At 50.4% G+C, this 6,001-nt stretch overlaps 1 non-coding gene across 1 annotated transcript; it reads right to left on the reverse strand.

Annotated features, from left to right (window-relative positions):
* Positions 1 to 5,306: 5,306 nt before the first annotated feature.
* Positions 5,307 to 5,378, reverse strand: TRNAT-CGU. The gene has a single exon. It is a non-coding gene; the product is annotated as a tRNA-Thr (tRNA).
* Between the last annotated feature and the right edge of the window lie 623 nt (positions 5,379 to 6,001).

A 6,001-nucleotide genomic window follows, 5' to 3' on the forward strand; every position in this document is an offset into this window, starting at 1 on the left:
CTCGGGCGGAGTCCTGCTGAGACAAGGTCATCACCAACCTCCGGAGCGCCGTCACGCTGCCGGAGAACTCTTCTACCTCTCCGTCTCTCTTGCTGGATCAAGAAGGCCGAGATCATCGTCGAGCTGTACGTGTGTTGAACGCGGAGGTGCCGTCCGTTCGGTACTAGATCGTGGGACTGATCGCGGGATTGTTCGCGGGGCGGATCGAGGGATGTGAGGACGTTCCACTACATCAACCGCGTTCTCTAACGCTTCTGCTGTACGGTCTACAAGGGTACGTAGATCACTCATCCCCTCTCGTAGATGGACATCAGCATGATAGGTCTTCGTGCGCGTAGGAAATTTTTTGTTTCCCATGCGACGTTCACCAACAATACCTTGACAAGATATTGAAGAAGTTCAATATGGAAAACTCAAAGAAAGGGTTATTGCCAGTTTTGCAAGGTATGAGATTGAGTAAGACTCAGTCGCCGACCACGGCAGCAGATAGAGAGAAGATGAGTTCTGTCCCCTACGCTTCAGCCGTGGGCTCTCTAATGTATGCCATGCTGTGTACTAGACCTGATATAAACCTTGCCATAAGTTTGGTAGGGAGGTACCAAAGTGATCCAGGTATGGAGCACTGGACAGCGGTCAAAAATATCCTTAAGTACCAGAAAAGGACTAAGGAAGTGTTTCTCGTTTATGGAGGTGACGAAGAGCTCGTCGTAAAGGGTTACGTCGACGCTAGCTTCGACACAGATCCGGATGACTCTAAGTCACAGACCGGATACGTATATGTGTTGAATGGTGGGGCAGTGAGCTGGTGCAGCAGCAAGCAAGAAGTCGTGGCAGCATCTACATGTGAAGCGGAGTACATAGCTGCTTCAGAAGCAGCTCATGAAGGAATTTGGATGAAGGAGCTCATCACCGACCTTGGAGTGGTTCCAAGCGCGTCGGGTCCAATGACACTCTTCTACGATAACACTAGGGCCATTGCCATAGCCAAGGAGCCCAGGTTTCACCGGAAGACGAAGCACATCAAACGCCGCTACAACTCCATCCAGGACCATGTCCAGAGTGGAGTGATAGATATTTGTAAAGTACACACGGATCTGAATATTGCAGACCCGTTGACTAAACCTCTTCCACGAGCAAAACATGATCAACACCATAATGCTATGGGTGTTTGATACATCACAATGTAACTAGATTATTGACTCTAGTGCAAGTGGGAGACTGTTGGAAATATGCCCTAGAGGCAATAATAAAATGGTTATTATCATATTTCCTTGTTCATGATAATCGTCTATTGTTCATGCTATAATTTTATTAACAGGAAACAGTAATACATGTGTGAATAAATAGATCACAATGTGTCCCTAGCAAGCCTCTAGTTGGCTAGCTCGTTAGTCAATAGATGATCATGGTTTCCTGATCATGGGCATTAGATGTCATTGATAACGGGATCACATCATTGGGAGAATGATGTGATGGACAAGACCCAATCCTAAGCATAGCACTAGATCGTATTGTTCGTGTGCTAAAGCTTTTCTAATGTCAAGCATCGTTTCCTTCGACCGTGAGATTGTGCAACTCCCGGATACTGTAGGAGTGCTTTGGGTGTATCAAACGTCACAACGTAACTGGGTGACTATAAAGGTGCACTACGGGTACCTCTGAAAGTGTCTGTTGGGTTGGTACGAATCGAGATTGGGATTTGTCACTCCGTGTGACGGAGAGGTATCTCTGGGCCCACTCGGTAGAACATTATCATGAGCTCAATGTGACTAAGGAGTTAGTCACACGATGACGTGCTACGGAACGAGTAAAGAGACTTACCGGTAACGAGATTGAACAAGGTATTGGTATACCGACGATCGAATCTCGGGCAAGTTCTATACCGACAGACAAAGGGAATCGTATATGGATTGATTGAATCCTTGATATCGTGGTTCATCCGATGAGATCATCGTGAAGCAAGTGGGAGACACCATGGGTATCCAGACCCCGCTGATGGTTATTGTCCAGAGAGGTGTCTCGGTCATGTCTGCCTGTCTCCCGAACCCGTAGGGTCTACACACTTAAGGTTCGGTGACGCTAGAGTTGTAGGGAATTGTTATACGAGGTTACCGAAAGTTGTTCGGAGTCCCGGATGAGATCCCGGACGTCATGAGGAGCTCCGGAATGGTCCGGAGGTAAAGATTGATATATAGGACGGATGGTTTCGGATACCGGAAGTGTTTCGGGCATCACCGGTAACGTACCGGGACCACAGGGACCACCGGAGGTGGCCCCGGGGGACCACCGAAGGGGCGCAACGACCCCGGGAGGTAAGGTGGGCCAAGTGGGGGTGGGAACCAGCCCCTAGGTGGGCTGGTGCGCCTCCCCACTCAGCCCAATGCGCAGGGGAGAGAAAAAAGGGGGCAAACCCTAAGCCAGGTGGGCCTAAGGCCCACCAGGTGGTGCGCCACCTCCTCCTCCCCCGTGTGGCCGCCGCACCTCCCATCTGGGGGGGGGGGGCTGCCACACCACCTAGGGTGGGAACCCTAGGGGTGGCACCCCCTCTCCCCTCCCCCTATATATAGTGGGCACGTTTGGCCATTGGGGATCAGTCTTTTGCCTCTCCCTCGGCGCAGCCCTGCCCTTCTTCCTCCTCCTCTGTGCCGGTGGTTGGCGAAGCCGTGCCGGGAGACCTCGTCTCTCCATCGACACCACGCCGTCGTGCTGCTGGAGTTCTTCCCCAACCTCTCCCTCCTCCTTGCTGGATCAAGGTGCGGGAGACGTTACCGGGCTGCACGTGTGTTGAACGCGGAGGTGCCGTAGTTCGGCACTAGATCGGAATCGCTGCGAGTACGACTCCATCAACCGCGTTCTAGCAACGCTTCCGCTTAGCGATCTTCAAAGGTATGAAGATGCTCTTACCCCTCTCTCTTTGCTGGTCTCTCCATAGGAAGATCTGAATATGCGTAGGAAAATTTTGAATTTATGCTACGTTACCCAACACCCCCAGCCTCGGCTTGCATCTGATTCGCTATCCACAGGGACGACCCCAGAGGCGAGCTCGCTACCGCTGCCACTTCCGCAAACGACCTATCGTCCACGGTGCCGAGGCACTTCCTCCGGCGCTCGAGCTCCGGGCACCGTCGCCGTCCTGGCGCGACGAAGGGTCGTGGAGCGTGCCCGGCGCCAAGGACACTCCCTTTCCTCTACTCCCTGCCACCAGCTTGCCTCGGCCACGGATTAGGAAGATAAGTCCCTCAGGAACACTTCCTTAGATGTAAACAAAAGTAAACTCTGAACACTAAGAATAGAAAATAGACTGAAGTTCTAAACATGCATTATTTATGAAAATAAACTTCAAATTCTTGAGTGTGTGAGACAAAGGAGATAGTATAAAGTTAAATGTCTAATAGTAGATGAACATCCAGCCAAATGAGATAGCCATGACATCTTTTGTAAAAATTGAACAGTCCAAACAAACAATGTCAAGGTACTTCTACCAGGAACGGAGGGGGTAAATTAAGAATACTAACACGTATGTGATGATATCCTGATTAAAAAAGTAAATGAAAGCAAAGTCCCTCAGAAGAACAAATCAAGAAAAGAACTATACCGAGAAAGAGGAGATCGGACCTATACCGAACCACACCATCAGCTAAAGCCAAAAAAAAGCACTTGCATCACATAAGCCCATATTCACTAAATGAATTAGTATCTAGCTACATGCTCATGCCAAGGACTCGCATTCAATGGGAAATTATGCCCCCCAGAGTTGTTGAAACTGGACTGTTCAAGAACCAAAAAATCCCAAACAGACCAAGTGATTCGAGCAAGAACCACGGGGTTGTTGCATGGGATTATGCAAATAGACTAATAATCAAGGAAAATAGCCAAAGAAAGGCGCCTCACAGGCAACGTCGTTCGATGTAGAAGCATGCCTCAGCTGATCCACCCCCATCGTGCAGCGAGGAGAAGAAAAATCCGGACATAAAACTGAATCCGTCTAGCAGAGTCGTCGCCAGAGAAGCAACAGGTAGCCGCGCTGCCCACTCTCCCTTCTGTTTTCACCAGCCCGTCTTGTCCTTTATTCCCAGGAGGCCGAGCAGCCATGGCCATGGAGCGCCACCGTCGACGGCCTCCACTATGCGTCGCCGCAATGGATCCCGATTTGATTCTTCTCGTGCTGACGTCCGCCACTTCCCGTCGCCCCCACCTCCCGGAGCCCTTCCATCATCGTCCCGCGTCGCCCCGATTGGATCGGGAGCGCCGCTGCTCTATGTGCAGCCGAACACGCACACATGGTCCACACCTCCAGACGCAACGCTGCAGCCAGCGCGTCCTTCATTCTCCGTTGTAGCCAGCGCGTCCTCCATCCTCCCGAGCCACCGCACCGCAGCCGTTTCCGCAGAGGAAGGGGATGAACATGGTCTCGATCTGGATTGGACAGGCGACCTGCTTCCTCTGCATCGAGGCTCTTTCCTCCCGCGCGAGCATGGCTGGTGGTGCTTCCTCTGCATCGAGGCCCTCTCCTCCCGCGCGAGCATGACCGGTGGCGGCCAAATGGAGATGTGGGCGGCCTCCCTCCGCCCACGCGAGCACGACCGGCGACGGCCAGATGGAGGCGGCCTCTCTCCTCCTGCACCGCCCCTCACCTCGCCGCGGCTGCAGAGTCTGGATAAGATGAAACAGAGGGTCGGGATTGAAATTCTTACAAATGTAGGGGGCTTTTTGAAAACATGAAGCATTTTCTCAGATCCACTTATGAAGGGACTGCGGGTTGAATGTCATAAAAAGAAAAGATGTTTTTGTAAAATCACCACGACATGTTTTCGCCAGAAGCGTTAGGCTCTTTGTTAGGTAAAGAAAAATGATAAAAGGGAAAAATAAGAAGAGAAAAAAAGTGAAAAATGAAAAATAACTACAACCTCCCTCCCCTCACGCGAGCACGGCGAGCGACGGCCAGATGGAGGCGGCCTCCCTCCGCCCACGCGAGCACGACCGGCAACGGCCAGATGGAGGCGGCCTCTCTCCTCCTGCACCGCCCCTCACCTCGCCGCGGCTGCAGAGTGTGGATAAGATGAAACAGAGGGTCGGGATTGAAATTCTTACAAATATAGGGGGCTTTTTGAAAACATGAAGCATTTTCTCAGATCCACTTATGAAGGGACTGCGGGTTGAATGTCATAAAAAGAAAGGGTGTTTTTGTAAAATCACCACAGCAGGTTTTCCGCCAGAAGCGATAGGCTCTTTATTAGGTAAAAAAAGAAAAATGAGAAAAGGAAAAAATAAGAAGAGAAAAAAAGTGAAAAATGAAAAATAACTACAGCCCCCGGTGAGGATCGAACTCACGACCTTTCCCTTACGAAGGGAACGCACTACCACTATGCTACGGAGGCAGTCGTTGTGGTTCTAAGAACAGTTTTTTATCTATTTTAAAATGTCTTCTGCACGAAGACACGCCAACGTGTACAAAAACGCGTAATGTTACCGGCAGATCCAAACACCGTCTATACGGGGCACCTCTTCTTGTGGAGTTTGGGCGATGTGGGTCAACAAACGACGGACAGCCAATCTATAAAAACCCAAAGCAAATGGAAGTTCAGCGGTGCAATACGAATAGAACTTCAACCAATCGACCAATACGAATAGAACTACATGCGATGGTACGAGACACCGGCACATCTTTGTTCAGACATCGCAGCGTGGTAGGGGAAGAACACCAGAAGACGCTATCGCAACAATGATCGAAATCATAAGCATTACTCATCGAACGTCTGTGAAATGCGATACCACGTCAGAATTAAAATGTCAACGGTAATAGTGTGGATCTAGTTTCAGCCATTTGATCGACACTGCCTTAGATTTAGACGGTTTGAGACTGCGCAGATGCACTGTTAGACTAGTGAATGCATCAGTAGTTAGTTTAGCACAAGTGTGCGTGCATGTATGTTCTCAGGATCAACACACACAATCACCACCTCACATATATGCAGTACGTGGTCTAGCGCACGTCCTGATG

This window comes from Hordeum vulgare, chromosome 2H, assembly GCF_904849725.1.
Source record: "Hordeum vulgare subsp. vulgare chromosome 2H, MorexV3_pseudomolecules_assembly, whole genome shotgun sequence".
In the NCBI taxonomy this organism is placed as follows: domain Eukaryota; kingdom Viridiplantae; phylum Streptophyta; class Magnoliopsida; order Poales; family Poaceae; genus Hordeum; species Hordeum vulgare.